This window comes from Bos indicus, chromosome 16, assembly GCF_029378745.1.
Source record: "Bos indicus isolate NIAB-ARS_2022 breed Sahiwal x Tharparkar chromosome 16, NIAB-ARS_B.indTharparkar_mat_pri_1.0, whole genome shotgun sequence".
NCBI classification, from domain to species: Eukaryota; Metazoa; Chordata; class Mammalia; order Artiodactyla; family Bovidae; genus Bos; species Bos indicus.
In genome coordinates this window covers 65,542,168-65,568,804 of record NC_091775.1, presented here as the reverse complement: position 1 = coordinate 65,568,804, position 26,637 = coordinate 65,542,168, and the positions used below count along the sequence as shown (strand labels likewise).

The window sequence follows — 26,637 nt, the reverse complement described above, 5'->3', positions numbered from 1 at the left end:
AAGAGTTTCTACTAGACCGTTGAGTAAGTGGAAAGAGTAAACATCCTCATCTTAGCTCAGTTCAATTCAGTTGCTCAGTTGTGTCTGACTCCTTGTGGCCCCATGGACTACAGCATGCCAGGCTTCCCTGTCCATCACCAACTCCCAGAGCTTGCTCAAACTCATGTCCATCGAGTCAGAGATGCCATCCAATCATCTCATCCTCTGTCATCCCCTTCTCCTCCTGCTTTCAATCTTTCCCAGCATCAGGGTCTTTTCCAATGAATCAGTTCTTTGCATCAGGTGGCAAAAGTATTGGAGTTTCAGCTTCAGCATCAGTCCTTACAATGAACATTCAGGACTGATCTCCTTTAGGATGGACTGGTTGGATCTCCTTGCAGTCCAAGGGACTCTCAAGAGTCTTCTCCAACACCACAGTTCAAAAGCATCAGTTCTTCAGCACTCAGCTTTCTTTATGGTTCAACTCTCACATCCATACATGACTACTGGAAAAACCATAGCTTTGACTAGACGGAACTTTGCTGGTATAACAGCTTTTTAATATGCTGTCTAGGTTGGTCACAGCTTTTCCAAGAAGCAAGTGTCTTTTAATTTCCTGGCTGTAGTCACTATCTTCAGTGATTTTGGAGCCCAAGAAAATAAAGTCTCTCACTGTTTCCATTGCTTCCCCATCTATTTGCCATGAAGCAATGGGACTAGATGCCATGATCTTAGTTTTCTGAATGTTGAATTTTAACCCAACTTTTTCATTCTCTTCTTTCACTTTCATCAAGAGGCTCTTCAGTTCCTCTTCACTTTCTGCCATAAGGGTGGTGTCATCTGCATATCTGAGGTTATTTATCCCAGCAATCTTGATTCCAGCTTGTGCTTCATCCAGTCCAGCATTTCTGACGATGTGTACTCTGCATATAAATTAAATAAACAGGATGACAATATACAGCCTTGACATAGTCCTTTCCCAATTTGAAACAGTCCATTTTCCATGTCCGGTTCTAGCTGTTTCTTCTTGATCTGAACACACATTTCGCAGGAGGTGGGTAAGGTGGTCTGGTATTCCCATCTTTTTAAGAATTTTCCACAGTTTGTTGTCATCCACACAGTCAAAGTTTTTCATGTAGTCAATAAAGCAGAAGTAGCTGTTTTTCTGGAACTCTCTTGCTTATTCCATGATCCAACAGATGTTGGCAACTTGATTTCTGGTTCCTCTGCCTTTTCTAAATCGAGTTTGAACATCTGGAAGTTCTCAGTTCACATACTGTTGAAGCCTGGCTTGGAGAATTTTGAGTGTTACTTTGCTAGCATGCGAGATGAGTACAATTGTGCAGTAATTTGAGCATTGTTTGGTATTGCCTTTCTTTGGATTGGAATGAAAACTGACCTTTTCCAGTCCTGTGGCCACTGCTGAGTTATCCAAATTTGCTGCCATATTGAATGCAGCACTTTAACAGCATCATACTTTAGGACTTGAAATAGCTCAGCTGGAATTCCATCACCTCCACTAGTTTTGTTCATAATGATCCTTTCTAAGACCTACTTGACTTCACATTCCAGGATGCCTGGCTCTAGGTGAGTGATAACACCATCATGGTTATCTGAGTCATGAAAATCTTTTTTGTATAGCTCTTCTATGTATTCTTGCCACCTTTTCTTAATATCTTCTACTTCTGTTAAGTCCATACTGGTTCTGTACTCATCATAATCTTGGAGCAAAAAGGATTCAGGTTTCACCATTAAGTGATATATTTTAAAATAGCTTTATTGAGATATAATTCACATGCTACAAAATTAAGCCATATAAAGTACATAATTTAGTGACTTTAGTATATTTGTAGAGATGTGAAATCATTGGCCTATCAGATTGAGGAGGTTCCCTTCAATTTTTCGTTTTCTGGGAGATTATTATAATGGATAGATGTTGAATTTTTTCACATGTTTTTCTTGCATCAATTAAAGGACCAAATAGTATTTTTCCTCCATTGTAATAAAGTTAACTACATTAACTGATTTTTAATATTAATCAATCTTCTAGTTCTGGAATAAATACCACTTAGTCATAGTGTATTATGCTTTTTATATATGTATCATTTTTGGTTTGCTAATATTTTGCTAAAATGTTTTGACCCATGCTGATGAAGGATATTGGTCTTGGCTTTCTTTTCTTATATTATCTTGTCTGGCTTTAATATCAGGATACTGCTTCCCTGTAAAATTAGATGTGTTTCTTCTGCTATATTTTCAAAGTGAGTCTATGTTGGGTTGGTGGTATTTCTGCCTTGAATGTTTCATACAATTCACCATTTAAACCATCTCACTGCACAAGTTTACCTGCAGGAAGTTTACTATGAATTAATGTCTTTGATTGATATTCAGGTTCTCTATCAATTTTTGAAATAATTTTTATTGTCTTTCAAGGGGTTTGTCCATTTCATACAGATTGTCACGTTCATTAATATCAAGTTGTTTATAATACTCTGTTAGTTACCCTTATAATGTGTGTAAGATCTTCGAGATATTTCCTTTTTCATTATTGATATTGGTAATATTTATATCCTTTTGGTTCCTTCGCCAATATTGTTGTTCAGTCATTAAGTTATGTCTGATTCTTTGCCACCCAATAGACTGCAGCATGTCAGGCTTCCCTGCTCTTCACTATCTCCCAGAGTTTCCTCAAACTCATGTCCATTGAGTCGATGAAGCCATTCAACCATCTCATCCTCTGTCACCCCTTCTTCTCCTGCCCTCAATCTTTCCCAGCATCACAGTCTTTTCCAATATTTTCCAATATTATATTAATCTTTTCAAATAATCACCTTTGTTTTAATTGATGTTCATTATTTTTTCTGTTTTTTACAACATTGATTCATTATTTGTTTTCTACTGAGTATGTGTTTAATTTGTTCTTATGTTTCTAGCTTAAGGTAGAAGCTTACATTATTACTTGTCATAGAGTTTTAACCTTTTCTAATGTAAGATATTAAGAACACACAGAAGAACTATACAAAAAAGATCTTCATGACCCAGAAAACCACAGTAGTGTGATCACTCACCTAGAGCCAGACATCCTGGAATGTGAAGTCAAGTGGGCCTTAGGAAGCATCATTACGAACAAAGCTAGTGGAGGTGATGGAATTCCAGTGGAGCTATTTCAAATCCTAAAAAATGATGCTGTGAAAGTGCTGCACTGAATATGCCAGCAAATTTTGAAAACTCAGCAGTGGCCACAAGACTGGAAAAGGTCAGTTTTCGTTCCAATCCCAAAAAAAGACAATGTCAAAGAATGTTCAAACTACTGCAGAATTGCACTCATCTCACACTTTCATGCATTGGAGAAGGCAATGGCAACCCACTCCAGTGTTCTTGCCTGGAGAATCCCAGGGACAGGGGAGCCTGGTGGGCTGCTGTCTATGGGGTCACACATAGTGACTGAAGCGACTTAGCAGCAGCAGCAAAGTAATGTTCAAAATTCTCCAAGTCGGGCTTCAACAGTATGTGAACCGTGGACTTCCAGATGTTCAAGCTGGATTTAGAAAAGGCAGAGGAACCAGAAATCAAATTGCCAACATCCACTGGACCATCAAAAAAGCAAGAGAGTGACAGAAGAACATCTCAGTCAGTTCAGTTCAGTCACTCAGTCCTGTCTGACTCTTTGCAACCCCATGGACAGCAGCATGCCACTTCTGCTTTATTGACTATGCCAAAGCCTTTGACTGTGTGGATCACAATAAATTGTGGAAAGTTCTTAAAGAGATGGGAATATCAAACCACCTGACCTGTCTCTTGAGAAATCTGTATGTAGGTCAAGAAGCAACAGTTAGAACCAGACATGGAACAACAGACTGGCTCCAAATTGGGAAAGGAGTATGTCAAGGCTGTATATTGTCACCCTGTTTATTTAGCTTATACGCAGAGTACACATCATGAGAAATGTTGGACTGGATGAAGCACAAGCTGGAATCAAGATTGCTGGGAGAAATATCAATAACCTCAGACATGCAGATGACACCACCCTTATGGCAGAAGGCGAAGAAGAACTAAAGAGCCTCTTGAAAGTGAAAGAGGAGAGTGAAAACTTTGGGTTAAAACTCAACATTCGGAAAACTAAGATCATGGCATCCAGTCCCATCACTTCATGGCAAATAGATGAGGAAACAATGGAAACAGTGAGAGATTTTATTTTCTTGGGCTCCAAAATCACTGCAGATGGTGACCTCAGCCATGAAATTAAAAGACGCTTGCTCCTTGGAAGAAAAGCTATGCTGCTGCTGCTGCTGTTGCTAAGTCACTTCAGTCGCGTCCAACTCTGTGTGACCCCATAGACAGCAGCCCACCAGGCTCCGCCATCCCTGGGATTTTCCAGGCAAGAACACTGAAGTGGGTTGCCATTTCCTTCTCCAATGCATGAAAGTGAAAAGTGAGAGTGAAGTCGCTCAGTCGTGTCCAACTCTTCACAACCCCATGGACTGCAGCCTACCAGGCTTCTCTGTCCATGGGATTTTCCAGGCAAGAGTACTGGAGTGGGGTGCCATTGCCTTCTCCAGAAAAGCTATGACCAAGCATATTAAAAAGACAGCATATTAAATAGCAGAGACATTACTTTGCTGATAAAGGTCCATTTAGTCAAAGCTATGGTTTTTCCAGTAGTCATGTATGCATGTGAGAGTTGGACTATGAAGAAAGCTGAGTGCTGAAGAACTGATGCTTTTGAACTGTGGTGTTGGAGAAGACTCTTGAGAGTCCCTTGGACTGCAAGGAGATCCAACCAGTCCATCCTAAAGGAGATCACTCCTGAATATTCATTGTAAGGACTGATGCTGAAGCTGAAACTCCAATACTTTGGCCACCTCCAATACTTTGACCACCAATGAAGAACTGACTCATTGAAAAAGACTCTTGATGCTAGGAAATTTTGAAGGTGGGAGAAGGGGATGACAGAGGATGAGATGGTTGGATGGCATCACCGACTCGATGGACATGGTTTGAGTAAGCTCTGGGAGCTGGTGATGGACAGGGAGGCCTGGTGTGCTACAGTCCATGGGGTCACAAAGAGTTAGACACAACTGAGTGACTGAACTGAATGTAAGCTTTTAAACCTATATATTTGCCTTTATTACATTTCACAGATTTTACACGATAATATCAATTTTCTTTTTATTTAGTCCAAAATATTTTCTAACTTCCATGTGATTTCTTCTTTGAATCATGTATTATTTAGAAGTATGCTGCTTAATTTCCAAACATTTGGGGATTTTTCAGATATTTTTCCATTACTTATTTCTAATTTAATTCCTTGTGATCAGAGGACATACTACATATGATTTCAATCATTTTAAATTTCTAGAGAATTATTTAACAGCTGGACATATGGTCTATCTTGGTAAATGTTCCTTGTGTACTAGAAAAGAATGTGTATTTTGCATTTGTTGAGTGGAGTGTCCAATAAATGTCAGTTAGTCCAAGTTGGTTAGAATGTTTAAAAATCCATGTCTCTCATTATTCTCTGACTGATTTGTCAATTATGAAAAGGCATGCTGATATCTGCAACTATAATAATAGATTTGTTTTTTCTCTTTGCAGATTTGTCTGCTTCTTCATGCATTTTGAAGTCAGTTATCCTGTGTTTACACACTTAATATTATTATGCCTTCTTAATTAATTGATCCCTTTAATCATTGTGAAATATCCCTGTTAATCCTTCATAATATTTCTTATTCTGAAGCCTATTTTTTCTAGATAACTAATATAGCTAAAACAGCCTTATGTTTTCCCAACCTTTTCCTTTTGTGTCTTTATACTTAAATATAATTCTTATAGATCACATATAGTAGGGGTTTTTACTATCCTAGGACTTCCCTGGTGGCTCAGACAGTAAAGCGTCTGCCTACAATGCAGGAGACCGAGTTTCAATCCCTGGGTGGGGAAGATGCCCTGGAGAAGGAAATGGCACCCCACTCCAGTATTCTTGCCTGGAAAACCCCATGGATGGAAGAGCCTGGTAGGCTACAGTCCATGGGGTCACAAAGAGTCGGACACGACCGAGCGACTTCACTTTACTATCCTAACAATGTCTAATTTTTTACTATAGAATTGAGACCATTTATATTTGATGAAATTAATGATATGATTTTATTTAAATCTGTCATTTTGCTATCATTTTGCTATTTGTCTCATCTATTCTTTGTGTTTTCCTCCAGTTTTCTTTCTTCTGGATTGGCTCAGTGTCTTTTAATTCTATTTTATCACCACTATTGGTTTGTTGGCTATATTTTTATTTTTCAAGGCTCATCTAGGGTTTACAATATGCATCCTTATTTATGTTTACCTTGAAATAACATCCTATACTATCTCATATGTAATGTAAGACTATTGCAATAATGTATTTTTATCTCTTATCCCGTTCTTTGTGCTAATGTTGTCACACAGTTTGCTTTTTCACGTTAAAATTCCCGCAACATATTCTTATTGTTTTTGCTTTAAGTGATCAATTATGTTTTAAGAAATTTTTAAATGATAAAAATGTTCTTAATATCTATCCACATATTTACCATTTTTAGAGCTCTTCATTCCTTTGTATAGATCCATATTTTCATCTGGTATCACTTTCCTTCTGCCTGAAGAACTACGCATCTTGTAGTTTCAGTTTGTCGGCCACAAAATCCCACAGGTTTTCTTTGTCTGAAAAAGTTTTTATTGTATATTTCATGTTTGAAAGGTCTAGAATTCTATATTGACAAACTTACTTTTTCCCCACACTTAAAAGATACACTACCATCTTTGACTTGCAAGTTTCTGAAGAAAAGTCAGCCGTAATTCTTTTGTTCTTTTGTACATAATGTGCCATCTCCCCCTGTATCTACCTTGTAAGATTTTCCTCAGAATCAGTTGCTGTCTGTGGTTTGATTAGGAGGTCCTTGGTGCAGCTTTCTTAGTATGTATCCTGCTTTTGTGTATTCATAGACCCCCTCAGATCTTAGTTGATATTTTTCATAAAATTTGGAAAATATTTGGTCATTATGCTTTCATATATTATTTTTGTTCTTTTTTCCTCTCTCTCTTTCTCTTCTAAAGACTCCAGTTTGCATGTTAGTCGATATGCTAGTTCCCCACAAGTCTGTTTTTTAATTTAAAAAAAAAATTCTTTGGCCACACACCTTGTGGGGTCTTATTTCCCCAATCAGGGATCAAACCCTGGTCCATGGCAGTGAAAGCATGGAGTACTAACCACTGGACTGTCAAGGAATTCCCTGCTGTTCTTTTTAAAATCTCTCTGTGTAAGCTTCACTGCAGTTAGGTTTTACTGCAATGCCTTCAAGAGGTTATATTGCTTTATCTTCAACTTTATTTTTTATTTCATGTATTCTGCTGTTAATTCCTTTATCAAGCAAATTTTTCATTTCAGATAAAAGTTCCCTTTACTTTCTCTTTATATTTCCCTTTTCTCATCATGTCTGTATTTTCCATTTAATAACTGATTGCTGTGTTAAGTTCCTCAGTCATGTTCGATTCTGCGACCCCATGGACTGTATAGTCCGCCAAGCTCCTCTATCCATGGAATTTTCCAGGCAAGAATACTGCAGTGAATTGCCACTCCCTTCTCCAGGGGATCTTCCCAACCCAGGGATCGAATCCAGGTCTCTTGCATTGTAGATGGATTTTTTACCATCTGAGCCACCAGAGAAGCCCCAATAACTGATTGTATTGAGTGCATTTATAATACCTGTTTCCATGTCTTTGTCTACTAGCTTTATAACCTCTGTCATTTGGGGGCTTGTTCATGTTGACTGATTGTTCTCCAGGCTTTAGATCACATTTTCCTGCTTTTTTGCATGTCCAGTCACTTTTTATCAGATGCCAAATATTGTGAAAGGAGTACATCAAGGCTGTATATTGTCACCCTGCTTATTTAACTTCTATGCAGAGTACATCATGCAAAATGCTGGGCTGGATGAAGCATAAGTTAGAATCAAAATTGACAGGAGAAATATCAATAACCTCAGATATGGAGATGACACCACCCTTGTGGCAGAAGGCAAAGAAGAAGTGAAGAGCCTCTTGATGAAAGTGAAAGAGGAAAGTGAAAAAGTTTGGCTTAAAACTCAATATTCAGAAAACTAAGATCATGGCATCTAGTCCCATCACTTCATGACAAACAGATGGGGAAACAATGGAAACAGAGAGAGACTTTATTTTGGGGGGCTCCAAAATCACTGCAGATCATGACTGCAGCCATGAAATTAAAAGACACTTGCTCCTCGGAAGAAAAGCTATGACCAACCTAGACAGCATATTAAAAAGCAAAGACGTTACTGTGCCAACAAAGTTCCATCTAGTCAAAGCTATGGTTTTTCCAGTTGTCATGTATGCATGTGAGAGTTGGACTATGAAGAAAGCTGAGCGCTGAAGAACTGATGCTTTTGAACTGTGGTATTAGAGAAGACTCTTGAGAGTCTCTTGGACTGCAAGGAGATCAAACCAGTCAATCCTAAAGGAAATCAGTCCTGAATATTCATTGTAAGGACTGATGCTGAAGCTGAAACTCCAATACTTTGGCCACCTGCTGCGAAGAACTGATTCATTGGAAAAGACCCTGATGCTGGGAAAGATTGAAAGCAGGAGAAGAAGGGGATGACAGAGGATGGGATGGTTGGATGCCATCACCAACTTGATGGACATGAATTTGGGTAAACTCTGAGAGTTGGTGATGGACAGGGAAGCCTGGCATGCTGCAGTCCATGGGGTTGCAAAGAATTGAACACAACTGAGCAACTGAACTGAATTGAAATATTGTATTTTTCTTTGTTAAGAGTTAGATTTTGTTTAATTCCTTTTAAAAATGTTGACCACTGCTCTGACAGAAAATTAAGTCTCTTGCAGATTAGTTTCATTTGCTTGATGCTTATTTTTAAACCTTTTGCTATGACTCTAGGTTATCCTTTATGGCTATTTTAGCCCCACCATTAACACCCAAGTCTTACAAGATTCCAAGTCTTACAAGGTCTTTAGGTTCCTACTAAATGTTCCATGTGTGGAATGGGGTCTTTCTGCTCTGACTGGTAAAAACTTAAATTATTCCTGGTCCTATGTGATCTCTAGGAATTGTTCAATTTACATGTACAGAAAAACTCTTCTTTTGCCAGAAATCTCACCCTACAGTTATGCAGATTTGTATTCAACCAACGACTCCAGGGAACCCATATGCACATTTCCGGAGCTCTTTCTTAGCATAACTCCTTCCCTTCCTATAGTCTGTGTCTCACAAATTCTATCTGCATCAACCCACCTAAATTCTAACCTCTGTCGTCTCAACTCGTCAAATGTAGGGTTCTGTTTTGTTCTCACTCCATGCACCCTTGTCCAGAAATAACCTGGAAGGAGAAGACCACGACAGTCACTGGATTCACATCATTTGCTTTCCTTCTCAGAAATCATAGTGGCATGCTGCCTATATAGTCGGATGTTTGAAAACATATATTTTGTCCAACTTTCTAGTTGTTTTGAGTGGTAGATTAAGCAGGGATCCTAATAACCTCCATGACTGGGAGTGAGAGGTATGTAAATGCTTTTGTTTGAAAAAAACCACTGTATATTTTAAATCAATTATTTGTATAGTAATTCCATATAGCATAAGATGGGACCAAAAATACAACTGCTAACCTGTAAATCAAATGATATAAATCAACTAATATTTGAAGAAATTGTAAAAATCTTTGCACATGTAATAAATGAACGTGGAGTTGGTACTTTACTGCCAAAATATAATGAAACCTGTCAAGAAATCTAAAAGTCATTTGTATCTGAATAATACAATAACTAGTTTTAAGGAAATAAGCAGTTTTTTTTTCAGCACTTCATTTGATAGTATTCAATGACCTAATGTTTTCTGCTCTTGGGAAGTTTTTCTGACCAAATAACCTCTGCTCTGTTTACTTGTTTTCACTTCTCTGAAATGTAAAGATGAATTTCACACTAGGGTACCAAACATAGGATTGCCTATGACACTGGATGTCTTTCTAGAAAATAAAAGAGTCCTCCAAACTTCAAGACTCACAATAGTTAAGAAAAAACGTTCTACGCTACGTCTTTATTTTTATTGGAGATTGAGATTCTTCTCCCCAGTCCTCTTTGCCCTGCAATTCTTCAACAAAACCAATACTATCACTACCATACAACTAGTCCCCGCTTGCACATAGGTTAATTTACAAACTCTTTTTTTATAACACTAGTTGCTTAGAACTTGGAATGCATTTTTAGACAGGTTAGAGACTTTTTTGAGATGCTTTGGTATATGTTACAGGTTTTGTACAGGATCCAGACCAACTCAGAGAGAAATCTTTTTTAGAGAGAAAACAACTAAGCCCGTTCACAATATAACTTAATGATTATGGAGTCTATCTATCCTCCGTTTCCCATAAATATTGAAGTACTGCCTCGTGAATCTGCCTGCCACTACAGGGGACCCTGGTTCCATCCCTGGTCTGGGAAGGTTCCACATGCCTTGGAGCTACTAAGCCTGTGCACCACAACTGCTGAGCCCATGTGCCACAACTTCTGAAGCCTGCTGACCCTAGAGCCCATGCTCTGCAACAAGAGAAGCCACCGCAATGAGAAACCCGCACCCCACCACTGGAGAGTCGTCCCCACTCGCTGCAACTAGAGAAAGCCCGTGTGCAGCAACCAAGACCTAGTGCAGCCAAATATAAAACTGAAAAAAAGGAAAGAAGTGGATAACATGAAGGAGCCGAAACCCTTGTCAAGTTTCTAATTTAAAAATCTCGTTATTGATTATTGACTCTGTGTTACCCTATGTAATTCTCACGAATCTGCAAGACAGGTATCTGTATTCCTATTTTTAGGATAAGGAAAGTAAGCCTTTGTTGGTGGTGGTGTTCATTTGCTAAGTTGTGTCCAACTCTTTGTGGCCCCATGAACTGCAGCATGCCAGGATTTCCTGTCCTTCACTGTCTCCCAGAGTTTGCTCAAATTCATGTCCATTGAATTGTAAGGAATTGTAAGCCTTAGAAAGGTTAAATAAGGTGTACAAGGTCACATAAGAAGTTATAGAGGTAGGGTCAAAATCCAAACCCAGATTCATTTAACAGCCAAAACTGTGTTCTTAATCGCACTTACTTTGCAAGTCCAAGTTTGTCTTTTCACGGGTACAACTCTCCAACATCCACAATCCTTTCAAGTGAAACCATAAACTCTCAAATGAGAATGGATGTGAGATTGGATAAAACAGGAACAAAACTAACCCTGCAATCTAAGTTCGTTCTGGGTTCATGAACTCTTTCTTTTTCTTTCCTTCCTTCCTTCTTCCTTTTTCTCAACTATAATTGACACACAACATTATATTAGTTTCAACATCATAATGATCTGATATTTGTATATACTGCAAACTGATCACAGTAAGTCTAGTTAACATCTGTCACCACACAGTTACACATTTTTTTCTCTAGTGATTAGAATTTCTAAGATATATTCTCTTACAACTGTCAAAGATGCAATACAGTATTACTCACCATGCTGTACATTACATCCCCATGGCTTCTTTCTTTCACAACTGGAAGTTTGTAGCTTTTGATCCTTAATTTCACCTAACCCTAACCCTAACCCTAACCCCTAACCCCTTACCCTCTTCCACCCCCAACCCCCGCTTATGGCAACCACCAAGCTGTTATCTGTATCATGAGCTTGGTTTTGTTTTGTTTTTAGATTCCACATATTAGTGAGATCATATGGTATTTCTCTCTGTGTATGACTTATTCCACTTAGCATAATGCCCTCAAGATCCATCCATGGTGTTGCAAATGGTAAGATTTCCTTCTCTTTTATTTCTGAGTAATACATATTCATCCATCAAGGAACACTTGGGTTGTCTCCATATGTTGGCTATTGTAAATAATGCTACAATGAACATGAAAATGTATATATCTTTTCAAGTTAGTGTTTTCATTTTCTTCAAATACCCAGAGGTGGAACTGCTGGATCGTATGGTAGGTCTGCTTTTGCCCGCGGAAGCTCCATGCTGTTTTCCATAGTGGCTGTACCAATTTACATCCCCAACAAGAGTGCACAGTGGTTCCCTTTCTCCACATCCTTGCCAACCCTTCTTTTTCATAACAGCCCTTCTAAAGTGTGAGGTGATATCTCACTGTGGTTTTGACTTGGATTCCCCTGATGATTAATGGTGGAGAGCATCTTCTCATGTACCTGCTGACAATCAGTATGTCTTCTTTGGGAAAATGTCTATTCAGATTCTCTGCCCATTTTTTAATCTAATTTTTTTTTTTGCTATTTAATTGCTTTGGTATTTCAGATATTAAAAGTCTTTACCAAATACATGATTTGCAAATATTGTCTCCCACTTAGTAGGTTGCCTTTTCATGGTATTGATGGTTTCCTCTGCTGTTTGGAAGCTTTATAGTTTCACGTAGTCCCACTTGTTTAATTTTGCTTTTGTTGCCTTTCGTTTTGGTTTCAGATTTTAAAAATTATCACCAAGACCAATGTCTTATTACCTATGTTTTCTTCTGGGAATTTTATAGTTTTGGGTTACTATTCAAGTCTTTAACCCATTTTTGAGTTAATTTTTATGTGTGATGTAAGACAGTGGTCCAGTGTCATTATTTTGCAAGAAGCTGTCCAGTTTTCGCAATACCATTTATTGAAGAGATTGTCCTTACCCCATCATATATTCCTGGTTCCTTCGTCATAGATTGTCTGGGTTTATTTCTAGACTCTATTCTGTCCCATTGATCTATTCACCTGATTTAATACCACTACCATACTGTCTTGATTACTACAGGTTTTTGATACAGTTTGAAATTAAAGGGCATGATAACCCAAGCTTTGTTCCTTCTCAAGACTACTTTGGTTATACAGGGTCTTTAGATGCTCTTTATTCCTTTTTCTTGCCTAAGTGCTCAGGCCAAGACTTCCACTACTATGTTAAATGAAAGTGGCAAGATGGGCATCTTTGCTTGTTCCTGATCTTACAGAAAAGATTTTCAGCTTTTCACCATTGAACAGGGTATTATTAATGGCTGTGGGCTTGTTATATATGGCCTTGATTACATTCCTTCTATGCCCATTTTGCTGAGAGTTTTTATTATAGATGGATGTTAAATTCTGTCAAATGTTTTTTCTGCTGTCTATTGAAATAATCATATTCTTTTTAACATTAATATTGTTGATGTGGTATGTCAGCCACACTGATTGATTTGTGGATGTTGAGCCATTCTTGTCCCCTTGGGATAAATTCCACTTGATCATGGTGTTGATCATCTTTCTATAGAAAAGAAAGGTTAAGCTCGCTCCTTCCTTCATAACACAGAAATCACTGTGCAATAATTCCCCTGGCATCTTACCTGCTTCCCAACCTACAAACACATCTACTTGCATATTACTCTAATCTTTCGAATTTTTTTATTCATTTATTGCATACCCTACCCTCATGAGCAAAGACATTCCTCCTCTTATTCAAAGCTTATTTCTGTAAATGTGCTCAAAACACTCCATGACCTCTGTGAAACTCTCCAAGTTTACTATTTCTTGCTTATATATTCCACTCATCCATCTTTACTTACTCCTTCCTGCAATTCACAAACATTTTTTTAAATCCCTTTTCAATTCTATATTTTCTTCTAATGATCTCCATGAATCTTTCTCCTTCAATTCAGAGAAAAGCTTTTAAAAACAACAATATGCATTTCATTTACTCCACTTTCCATCTCTCATAAGTCGACTCCCTGAAATCTGGTTCCAGTGCCACCGCTCCATCAAAATTATTCCATTACGATCTCCTATGACTTTCTAGATAACAAATCTAATTGATGCTTTTGAGTATTTATTTTTGTGAATTTTTGCAGCATTTGGCCCTTCCCCATTCATCTTTCATGAAATTTTCTTCATCACTGGCTTCCATGACACTGTTCTTCCCTGTTCTCTAATCTTCTGCAGTGCCCCCTCACAGACTTTTTCATGGGATCTGCTTTCATGTCCAGTTCCTTAAACACTGCTGTTCCCCAGGGTTCTGTCTTGGCTGTCTTTTCTTACTCTAAATTCTCTCTGAGTGATTTCATCTATATTCATTCTTTCAGCTGCAACCACAGATGCTGAAATCACAATAGTAAACAGGCTTGTCCTAGTCTTTAAGTGAATAATCACATGAATAATATCACTGCCACTGTGATAAGTGCCTTGAAGGAGAAGACGACTCTTTTTGAGTGAAAGCAGGGGAGCTCAACTAAACTGCAAGCACACTGGAGGTTTCTATGAGAAGGTCAGGTTAAGCTGACCAAAGAACAAAATGGAGGGACATGTTCCAAGCTGAGAAAAGACCGTGCCAGGTGGCCTGAGGTGGAAAAGGTTCATTCTGAAGATAGGCTTTTACACAAAGTGTGTAAGGCTACAGAAGTTAGCAATTATCACACATTTGGATAAAAGCAGGTTATCAGAAGTGGTGGAAGAGCTGAGCGGGTGGAAGGAAGAAGATAAGACTGATATATGCTGATATGCAGAGGCCAGAAGGGGAAGAGCATTTTCTGACACACTGCGGAGGTTAAAAGTTAAAGTTAGTGTTGGCGAGCAGCCTTTGAAAGATTTCATCTGGTGGCCGCAGATGAAACTGAGGAACTTAGTGTCAGGGAAACAAGTTTGAAGTTATTAAAATAGCAGGGGTAAAATGAGCATCTGTAAAACAGTGGCAGTTGAAATGGGAATGAGAGAAAAGAGTTAAGAAATGTGCAAATCGAAGAGACTAACACAACAAGGGCAGATTGGGTTGGCAGGTCAGGGGGAGACAGAGGAAGCCAGAAAAGACCATTCCTACTGAATGGGACTACAGGGAGAGAAACTTTCTATATACCAGGCTCAGTTCCAGGGCCTGAGGACACAGTGTGAATAAAATGTGCAAAATCTTTGCATTCGTGGAAATCACATTCTAGTGGCTAATTTACCTCTTGTCCTTGAATTTCAGTATAAAAGGTCATTTTTAAATGGGGGAGTAAAAAAAATGGGGCACTACATTTTTAGATTTTAAAAAAAGCAATAAAGTTTCTTTTAAAAACCTCCATCTATTCTGTTGGTATCCAATTATCCAAGGCAGAGGAAGGCCACACAGGTCAGGGCTGCACTGCAGACTATTCAGTGCCAACTGATAGTTGGGACTGACAGTGGGCGGATTTGTTAAACAGGAGAAAACATCTCTAAGGTTTGAAACCTGGGATCTTCATAATTTATAGTGGCAGAATTAAAGCTAAACAGGGATGGCCCAATTTGTTCCTCTTCCAAGAATGACACAAAATATTTCTTTGTTGCAGAACCAAAATCTTGATTTTTACATCTTCATTCTACTGTAGGAATTGAGATGAAGGTCCATACCAGAATCCCATCCTTCATTGCCCTTGTTGTTGTTTAATCACTAAGTCGTGTCTGACTCTTTGTGACCCCATGAACTGCAGCACACCGGGCTTCCTAGTCCTTCATTATCTCCTGGAGTTTGCTCAAACCATGCCCACTGATTCAGAGATGCCATTCAACCATCCATACATGACTACTGGAAAAACCTCAGCTTTGACTATACGGACCTTTGTAGGCAAAGTGATATCTCTGCTTTTTAATACTCTGTCTAGGTTTGTCATAGCTTTTCTTCCAAGAAGCAAGTGTCTTTTAATTTCATGACTGCAGTCACCATCAACAGTAATTTGGGAGCCCAAGAAAATAAACTCTGTCACTGCTTCCATTTTTTCCCCTTCTATTTGTTTGCCGTGAAGTGATGGGACCAGATGCCATGATCTTAGTTTTTTTAATGCTGAGTTTCAAGCCAGCTTTTTCACTCTCTTCTTTCACCATCATCAAGAGCCTCTTTAGTTCCTCTTCACTTTCTACCATTAGAATGGCATATCTGAGGTTGTTGATATTTCTCCTGCCAATCTTGACTCCAGCTTGTGATTCATCCAACTCAGGATTTTGCATGATGTACTCTGCTCGTAAGTTAAATAAGCAGGGTGACAATACACAGCCTGTCATACCCCTTTCCCAATTCTGAACCAGTCTGTTGTTCCATGTCCAGTTCTAACTGTTGCTTCTTGACCTGCATACAGGTTTCGCAGGAGGCAGGTAATGTAGTCTGGCACTCCCATCTCTAAGAATTTTCCAGTTTGTTGTGATTCACACAGTCAAAGGCTTTAGTATAGTCAATGGAACAAAAGTAGTTATTTTTCTAAAATTCCTTTGCTTTCTCCATGATCCAATGAATGCAAGCAACTTGTTCTCTGGTTCATCTGCCTTTTCTAAACCCAGCTTATACATCTGGAAACTCCCAGTTCACGTACTGCTGAAGTCTAGCTTGAAGGACTTTGAGCATAACCTTGCTAGCATGTGAAATGAGCACAGTTGTATGGTAGCTTGAACATTCTTGCCCTTGCTACCAATTAACCCTTGCAATATGAGGCATGGAAGTTATTATATGACTTACTGTGTTAACTTCTTTGTCCAAAAACCAGGTCATCCTAGCAAAATTTGTGTAGTAACAACCCCCAGAATCCTATGAAGAAGGTGACCCACCAGTAATCATGAGGTAAGTGAATGGGAACTGTTCACGTAAATGCCCACACACATACACATACACCGTCACTAAGCCCTATGTGGAGAATTCCAAAAGCAAAGTATTATACCACCAGCAGGAGTTATTGCAGCTGAACTAAAAATGAACCACTTACAACCTAAGCCTGTCCTTCGAGGCACTGACATCTTCCTCCCAAAAGAGTTGACAGTGGCAGGCTGTCAAGGAACTACCTCACAGCCTCCTCCCTGCTGTCCCAGGCCGCACACCACAGCTTTACAAAGATAGAATAATAACTAATGTGTCAATTAGGCTTTCTTAAACTAGCTCTGTGCAGGGTCTATCAAGGCCCCCCCCAGGCCAGTTCCTGCCAAAAAATGACCACTGCCCCAGGAGTGGCTGACAGTTCAAGTACGGTCCCTCCCTGACTCTCCTGGCATTTTTCCCATTTCCACAACTCTTCAAATTGAAAATTACTCTAAGGTCATTTTAATTACATGCCTTTGGGTACTTTAGTTCTCAGAACAGCTCTGCCATGTAAATCTATGCTTCTACTCTGGTTTGACAGACAGGAAAATCGAGAGACTTATACCAGACCACACAGCAGTTCACATCTGAGACCAACCATTTGGTTCTTGGGTAGATAAAGTGACTTGGAATGGTACATCTATTTGCTATCAGAGATATCCACTATGAATGGCCTCTGTTTCTTTTCTGCCTCCTCCCACTGTTCCCTCCCCTCCCCCTGATTCCCAGAGTTACGGGAACATGGTGGGCACTTGAGAGACACTTAATGACATACCTGCCATAGCACCCGGCAGCAAAGATGGTTGTTGAATCCACTGAGCACCATGGGTTCAACTGAATAAAGAGCAGGACTCCCCAGATAATTATAATAGGATGTGGAATGGATTCCGTTCCAAGTCTTGCCAAGAAGAAGCCTGAGGGGCCCCTAGCTTTTCACCATTCAGCCTCAGTAACCACAGGAGGGAGCCGGAGAGACCCAGGAAGAGTGGACAACACTTGACTCCTCTCTCTGGTGCTCCCCTGTCACTGCCACACACACCCCGACCGTCCATTAAGTGCAAGGGCGGATGGGGGCATAGCCGGAGGACTCCCAGAAAACTGCTCACTGAGGCTGGGAGTGACTGCAGACTCCACTAACAAATCGTCACTGAACTGATTCCAGGGATAGTTCATGGGAGAAACTGATGGATGTCCCCTGGAATCCGAGTGTCTGCAGACACAGAGCCTGGGCTCGCGCCCCATCGTAAAGGCTGATTAGAGCCAATGGGCAAAAGCAGAGTGCAGGGGACAGGCGGCAAGCCACACTCTCAATATGAAGATGCTGCAGTTTCCTAGGATTCAAGTGAGCATCACGACGGGTAGCCAGAATCGAGACATCTTGAGGGGACCTTGTCTAAAACGGCTGACTCCCTAACAGGTTGTGGGGTTGGCCTCCAGAAACGGGAGCCCAGGGAGGAGTCAAAGAACACTAAAGCAGAGAGGTCTCCAGGGGAAGGCTTCCAGAAGGAGCCAGAAGTGCAACCCACACAAGACAGAAGACGTGTGTAAGCATGTCACATGGAGTGCAGCAAGGACCAAGAGAGAGCCAGATAAGCAGCACTCAGACAAGCAAAAGGATTTTGTTTTCCTTCTAGTCACCTACCACTATCACTGATTCTAGAAAAAAAAATAAAGAGCAAGAACATAATATTATTGAAGGCAATAGTGCGGAGGGGGCAGGAAACTGTCCCCTAGCTTAAGCCCACTGCTGTGTGTCCATTTACTAAACTTGGTTGGACAATAGATGAAGGCAGATCTTGAGGTCCCTCCTCCCTGATAGATCAGACCCAGTCCTGCTGTCACTGCATTTCTTCCAACCACGTGCCATGGGGTGAGAAAGAAAAGTAGGATGGAGCACACCTTCTACTCTCTCATGAACTTCATCGTGAGCACCTCAAAACTGAGGGTTCACACAAATAACCAGGCGATCCAAGGTCAGTTCCGGGCCAGCTCTAGTATAAGTAATGTTAAGGCTTCAGAGAACAAAAACTCATCCTTTCTTGGTCAAAAGGTTGGGAGCCCCTCGTTTAGTGGATTGGTGGTCCTCAAAACCAAAACCTAGAATCTGTTCAACAAATCCCTGTGTGATTTCAGGAGTAACATTTGATTAATCCACATCTCAGTTTCCCCATCTGTTATAAGATTCTTAAAACCAACTTTCTGCCCACCTTCCAAAGACATAGAAAGGCTTCATATGAGACCTGTGTTAACAGTATTATCCAGATGCTCCCAAAGTAATACAGCAAAGTTGACTGCTGGTCATGCTTCTTCTCTCAGGGGCTGGACCCAGTGGTACTACTTGACAAAGCCACCACAGGAGGCTTGCAATTCCTTTCTTCTCATATCGCCACCCCTCATAATTAAAAAGGCCAGTGATTAGTGATGCAGTCTGCTTTATCACTGGGGCATAACTACCTGGGCAGTTTCCTATTACTCTGTTCAGATCTGAGCAGGTGAGGGATGGGAGTGGGAGGAGGGGTCAGAATGTAGAACTAGTCTGGTCACAGCCACTGGGAGAACGGGTATCATCCCATGTAACAAGAGGAGGTTCAGTCTGGCAGGCAAAGCACCACATCCAACTGACATATAACGGTCCAGCCAGTAGTGGTGAAGGCAGAGGAGACGAACTGGTACTGACTCAACAGGTGGGCACAACACAACGGCAGAGAATTGGCATACACTCCTGAGAAGATCTGGACTGCACACCATAAGCTTCAAGGAGGCTGTCAACAGACAGTAGGACCCAGACTTCGGGTTGGAATTTGGGGCAGATCCTTAGGCTCTGGTAACAGGAGAAGTAAAAACAAGGAAGGAACAAATGAGTGGGCAGATAAATGAGAACCAAGAGGGAAGAATCAAGACAGTCATAAGGTCAGTTATAAAACACAGAGTACAGTGACTGCTCATGAGAACAAAGTAAATGCTCGAACATTCAAACCAGGGCTAACAGCAGAGGCAGACCACCAGCAGTGAGGGAGATGAAGCAGAGGAAGCCTACACATGAGATCCCATGGCTCCAGCTGGGGAGAGGAGGACCCCTGGATAGGGAAAACCAGGTTCCACCTAACACAGTTTATGTCACTCTTGAGCAGAATCTGCAGATGATAATACTAAAATCAGGGTAACTTCCCCATGGCAGTTCTTTACTTGCTCCACTCACAATAAAATATGCTGATCTACGACTGAGCGACTTCACTTTCACTTTTCACTTTCATGCATTGGAGAAGGAAATGGCAACCCACTCCAGTGTTCTTGCCTGGAGAATCCCAGGGACAGGGGAGCCTGGTGGGCTGCCATCTGTGGGGTCGCACAGAGTCGGACACAACTGACTCGACTTAGCAAACAACAGAAGCAACATTGTAACAAATTCAATAAAGACTTTAAAATGACCCATATAAAAGAATACATTAAAAAAAATCATTCAGGGCAAATCACAGCAGCATATGTGAGGAAAAAACAGTCAATGAACCCTATAATCCTGGGCTATTGACCCAGAAGTGAGGTATTAGAGGACCAGGTTGCCTTGCCTCAGAAATAACAGTACTATTGGCCAGATATCACAGTGCACAGTATCCAAAAATGGGCACACAACATATGTAATGAATAAGAAGGCTAAAATCTTTACTATTCAACTAAATGAGAGTATGAATGTCAAATCTTTTCCTGTTCCGAAGCAAAGCATCCATACAAGTATTTCAGAGGAGACCATTTTGGTTTTGTATTGCTGCCAAAGATTCTATGAGTTCACACAAACCTAACATGGTTATGCTAGATATTTTATCAGTCCAAGTACAAGAAAACAATTTCCTCTTTCTACAAAGGGAGCAATTTAGTGCAGGGAATTCCTTATAAAAGTGATCAAGGAACTGAGTCCTAAACAGTTTCTTACAGAAGAGTGTGATCTAGAGATCAGCAACAGCTGGAACGTTGCCCACTGCTAGACTGGAGGAACAAAAGGAGGAGGGGCTGCCACCAGAGCCCCCCCACCCCCGACGAGGCCACAGAAATGTGCCGGTGAATGTTTATCGTAGCTCTCTGTTGGAAGAGGCTTCCCTGGTGGCTCAGATGGTAAAGAATCTGCCTGCAATGCAGGAGACACAGGTTCGATCCCTGGGTCCAGAAGATCCCCTGGAAAAGAAAATGGCAACCTACTCCAGTATTCTTGCCCCAGTATTCTTGCCTGGAGAATTCCATGGACAGAGGATCCTGCAGTCCATGGGGTCGCAAAGAGCTGGACACAACTGAGCAACTTTTCACTTTCACTGTCCTATTGGAATAAAGGTTGCAATATCTGAGGTGTGGATGCACCCACCAAAGCTTAAGTCATCAATGTGATATCGCTGAACACAGAGGTATGGGAAATGAACAAAACCATCCCTCACGAGCAAGTGTGAGCTGGTTCCAGCGCAATCCTAGGCTCAAGCCACTTGATGGAAGCTGCAGACCCAGTGGAATTGGATGCTAACCGTGCAGACAAAGAAGCAGAGAGGAAGGGGGAGTACACCACATCATCCTCTAGTGCTTCCTACTGACACAACCCAGCTGGAAAGATGCCCAAGTAGAATCCCCCTACAACACAGAGCGGAGTGGAGAAAGGAGAGAATGAAACAGGAATACTTGTAATTTTTGCTGATATTTTTCATATACTCGATTAGATGCATTTGGCAATGCAGGGTTGAAATGCATGGTTGCTTAGGACTGCAGATGAAGCATCAGCATGCAATTAACAGTTCAATTTTGGCCTCAACATACAAAACCAGTGACTGTTCTGAATCTCTGAATATATTTAAAAGATGGCTTTGAGGTTTGAGATTTTTTAATAATACTATTGAACATCTCATAATAAGCTCTATTTAACACCAAGGAGTGTTTTGTGTACTTTGAGGAGAATTTAGAGTGATTAAAATTCCATATACCATGTATTTTCTCATTAAACACTCGCCATCATTCATATCATTCATTCAACAACCATTTCTTGAGCATCCACTCTGTGAAGACTCTGTTCAAGACATTCAGCATACAGCAATGGACAGAACAAATAAAATCCCTCCCTTCAAGGAGCCTACACACTAGTAGAGTAACTAGACAATAAAAATAAACAAACAGACCATACAGAATATTATAAAGTGGTAAACACAATGGTGAGGGAAAAAGCAATAAAACAGGGATAGGGAGTGATGAGGTGGTTCACAACTTTTAAAAGACTAGTCAGGAAAGGCCTCACCAGGAAGGTGTCATCTGAGCAAAGATTTGAAAGAAGCAAGAGAATAAGCCAAGGATATGAGAGGGGGTGGGGTGAAGAGCCTTCCAGAAAGACGGAAGTGTCCCCAGGGTGGAAGTTGCCTAATATATTATAGGAACAGCAAAAAGATTGGGGCAGAGTTGAGGGAAGCAGCAATACAGATCATGTACTCCACTAAAAAGTCTTTAACTTTTTGGCATGAGTTAAAGGGGAAGCATCTGCAGGGTTCTGAGCAGAAGACTGACATCACAAGGATCATTCTGGCTGCTAAGTTTAGAATAAACTATTTTATTTGTTCTCATGTCCATTGAATCAATGATGCCATCCAACCATCTCACCAACCATCTCATGGCAAAAGCAGGGAGACCAGGCAGGAGACTACTGAAATATTTCCAGCTCTTGCGACATGATGCGGCTTAGGTCCAGGTAGCCGAAGTAAAAGCTGGACAAATTGGTCAGACTGGGAATGTAGTTGGAAGGAAGATACAAGAGGATATGCAGAATGATTGGCTGGAAGGTGGAAGAGTCAGAAAGAAGTTCAGGGATGACTAAAATTTGGGGCCTGATAAATGATAACTATAAATGGATTAGCTTTAGAGAGAAAAATGAGATTTTGTGTTTGGACATGCTAAGTTTGGGGTGTCAGTTAGATATTTATGACAAGGTGTTAAGGGACTTCTCTGGTGGCCCAGTGGCTAAGACTACTCTGCATTCCCAGTGCAGAGAGGCTGGGTTTGATCCCTGGTCCAGGAACGAGATCACCGCCATGCCACGATGAAAGATCCCATGTGCCACACCTAAGACCCAGTGCAGCCAAATGAAAGTATTTAATTTTTAAAAAGGCAAGGTATTAAATAGATGTTGGACAGAATGCTCTACCTTGCGTTCAGGTAAGGGTCTAGGCTGGAGGTATAAATTTGGAGTTTCTCAACAGGAAGATGGAATCTAAGGTCATGATACCTGACCTCTGTGGACTGAGTCTGGAAGCCCTTCTGAATTGAGGTTCTGTAAAATCATTTTTAAGGCAAGACAAGAGTAATTTACCATAAAAGTTTCTCTGCCATCTAAGCCAGTACCCACTCCCGTTTTAGTGTGCATTGTGCTTCTACGCTATACATAAACTATATTCTTTTAGAAGATACTGGAATGCCTACTTGCCAGGGCGGGGGGGGGGGGGGGGGGGGGCGGGGCTGGGGTGGGGGGAGGCAGTTTCCTCCTGGCACCAGCAAGGTAACTCCTTAGGAGATAACATTCCTTTCTTGATCCTGTAGGGAGTCACAAGGCCCTGCTACTCTTGTTGGATTATGTAAATAGTATGTTGCCTTGATGTACAACCCTTTGTCTCAAAAACATATATAACTGTGCTTTGATGTCCAACTGGTGGAACAGTCCTCAGAGCTTTCTGAAAGACTGTCTCCCAGATTATAACCCTCCATTCAGTTCAGTTTAGTCACTCAGTTGTGCCCGACTCTTTGCGACCCCATGGACTGCAGCACGCCAGGCCTCCCTGTCCATCACCAACTCCCATAGTCCACCCAAACTCATGTCAATTGAGTCAGTGATGCCATCCAGCCATCTCATCCTCTGTCGTTCCCTTCTCTCCTGCCCTCAATCTTTCCCACTATCAGGGTCTTTCCAAATGAGTCAGCTCTTCGCATCAGGTGGCCAAAGTACTGGAGTTTCAGCTTCAACATCAGTCCTTCCAATGCACACCCAAGACTGATTTCCTTTAGGATGGACTGGCTGGATCTCCTTGCAGTCCAAGAGACTCTCAAGAGTCTTCTCCAGCACCACAGTTCAAAAGCATCAATTCTTCTGTGCTCAGCTTTCTTTACAGTCCAACTCTCACATCCATACATGACCACAGGAAAAACCATAGCCTTGACTAGACAGACCTTTGTTGGCAAAGCAATGTCTCTGCTTTTGAATATGCTATCTAGGTTGGTCATAACTTTCCTTCCAAAGAGTAAGCGTCTTTTAATTTCATGGCTGTAGTCACCACCTGCAGTGATTTTGGAGCCCAAAAAAATAAAGTCAGCCACTGATTCCACATTTGTTTGCCATGAAGTGATGGGACCAGATGCCATGATCTTAGTTTTCTGAATGTTGAGCTTTAAGCCAACTTTTTCACTCTCCTCTTTCAGGTTGGTGCAAATACGATTTTCCATTTCTTTCTTGAATTGACTACTGATTAGTTTTTTCATCAATAGATATTTAAGACAAGATGTTTAATAGATGTTGGATCAAAGACTCTGTCCTTCAGTGTTTAGGTAGAGGTCTAGGCTGGAGGTACAAATTTGGGAGTCACCAACATGTAGATGGAATTTAAGGCCATGGAAATGGATCAGATACCTAACATGTGTAGACTGAGCCTGGCAAACCCTCTGACCTGAGGTTGTGAAAAATTTAAGACAATTCCCTAAGGCACCTACTGTACGTAACAAATTAACTTCCCTTCTATGCATCTAGAACAATACTAGCTGAGAAAACTGAGAAAAAAGTCTTTCACATTGTTTGCTGTGTTGTGTGGTTCAGATGAGAAACCATTGTTGGGAAAGGCTGGTTAGGGGTCTCTAAGCTACAGGGCGGGCTCCCCAGGTGGCTCAGTGGACAAAGAATCCACCTAAAACACAGGAGGCACAGAAGACACAGGTTCGGTCCCTGGGTCAGGAAGATCCCTGGAAGAGGGCATGGCAACCCACTCCAATATTCTTGCCTGGAGTGTCCCATGGACAGAGGAGCCTGGACAGCACACACAAAACTACACGGCAGAAAAGAGGAGGGAGCAGAAAGAAAACTGATAAGTGGCCAGTGAGGTAGGAGGAAACCCAGGAGACTGCAGATCTGGAAGGTGAGTGGAGGGAGCGATCAGGTTATCAAATACAGCTGATGCGTTCCACAAGGCAAGCACCAGGAATTTATGGATAGATTTGGCGATACAGAGGTCTAGGGACCTTCACAAGTATAGCTTCAGTAGATAGGTTTGGACTGGATTGAAGAGAGACTGGAAAGAGTGAGTCTGCCTTAGGTTAGAGTTATACAGTGATTTGAAGTGGATCAAAATTTCCTATTAATAATTTTTCAAGCTTTTACATCAATCTGATTGAAAATTATTCTTAACTGTTTAGAAAATCACATCCATTTGAAGGAATTTAACTCTTAAAGATTTTTCTCAATGCTGGAAACTCAATAAGACAAAATAATATATCAGCTACTGAGGCTCCAAGTGACTACATAAATTCATATTTTAAGTATTTGTGTTCATAATAGTCTGTTATAGTTTTAAGTTGAAAGTAGGTAGTTATTAGAAAACTCAAATCTTCAGAAAAATTCATGCTAACAGAATAAAACCTATAGCTTAACATACTGGGTTTCTACATAAGTTTCATTTGCCAAAGATATTTATAAGTCACTGATACAATACATTGGTCATTGCTACTGTTTCAAACTTCCTTAGATACACCACCTACATGTATGGAGAGCTTCAACCACTGGAAAGTTGGCAGCTAATAATATAAAATACACTCTTCTATAGTTCTTATGTCTGTTTATGTGATTTTTACAAATCACATAAATTCTCTAAACCCTAGTTTCTGTTTCTATAGGCCAAAAACGGGTAACCCTGGAAGGATTCACTAAAAATGCTTTTAAGTACAGTTTCTCAGTAACGAAGGTTAAGTACATACTAACATTAGACTAACTGGCCCAATTAGAAAGTTTGAAATGTCTCCTGACCTTGAAAGATGGCCTAGCTGACTCCGCTGAATAGAACAAAAAGGATCAAAAGTAACAGAAGGTACACATATCATGTGCAGACTCTGAAAGGGCTCTCCAGCATGCTTGCTACAGAGCCGACACACTCTGCAGCTTTCGGGGCCATCAGCACGATGTCGCATCTGAAAGAGCAGCCTCCACGCACGCACTGTGTCCCCACACCTTCACTTCCATGGCATCGACTCTTTTCCCTCCCAGATCATCCAAAAGCCTTGGTGTTTAGGGTACAGATATTTGAGATCCTGTGCCTTGATTTTCATTTTTGAGACTTTCTGAAAACAACTGCAGAAATATCAAGACCTTTGGAAAAAGGGCTGATCTTACTACATTTGGCGCCAGACTGCAAACTGAGAGAAATGGAAATATTACAAGCCTATTTTCCTGAAATCCCTGTCAGAGCAGCTCCAGCGATTTCTTGGCTTTACACTTGACCTCCAAACAGGACAATCTCCTCTTCCAAATCCATCTGTTTTTTTAGCTTTAGCTCTAGCCTTCTATTTAAATATGTAATTAAGTCAGGCACAACAGCCCCCACAGTGCCAGAACTACCCAGATTGGCAAATCTGAATTATGAAAAGACCCTAGAATACATAAATCAGATGGTAAACTCAAATCACAAATCCTGTACCAAAATATTCAGCTCCAAGAAATCTATTACTAGCAACGTACTACCATATATTTTCAAACTACTTAAAAGACACAATTTTATGTTGAAGTAATCTTAAGCAAGGGCTGTGACTCAGGCTAGAAAATGTCAAGAATTTCAGTTGACTTTATCTCATAACTAGAACTTTAAAATCCAGAATAACTTAAGAGGAAAGGTGGAGAAAAAAAAGTGGTTACCAGTGTTTAATGTAAAGACTGTAAGTCGAGAATTTCCAACTCATCTTTTACTCCATCAGTCTGGTATTAGCAGACTCCGGAAGCTGTTGTAAACAGTCGGCACGAATAGCTCACTCCTGCCTCCTCTGTGTAGCTATACGCTCCTGCCAAA

The 26,637-nt window shown here is 40.7% G+C and overlaps 1 protein-coding gene across 2 annotated transcripts in view; it reads right to left on the bottom strand.

Annotated features, from left to right (window-relative positions):
- RGL1 (ral guanine nucleotide dissociation stimulator like 1) overlaps positions 1 to 26,637 on the bottom strand; it is a 277,865-nt gene that overhangs the window by 190,614 nt on the left and 60,614 nt on the right. The window contains exon 2 of one of the 2 annotated variants that reach the window (XM_070768555.1): positions 6,543 to 6,672. The exons of the other annotated variant lie outside the window; for it this stretch is intronic. The gene's annotated coding sequence lies outside the window, so the exon portion shown is untranslated. The remainder of the gene's footprint in view (positions 1 to 6,542; positions 6,673 to 26,637) is intronic. 2 annotated transcript variants of the gene reach the window in all.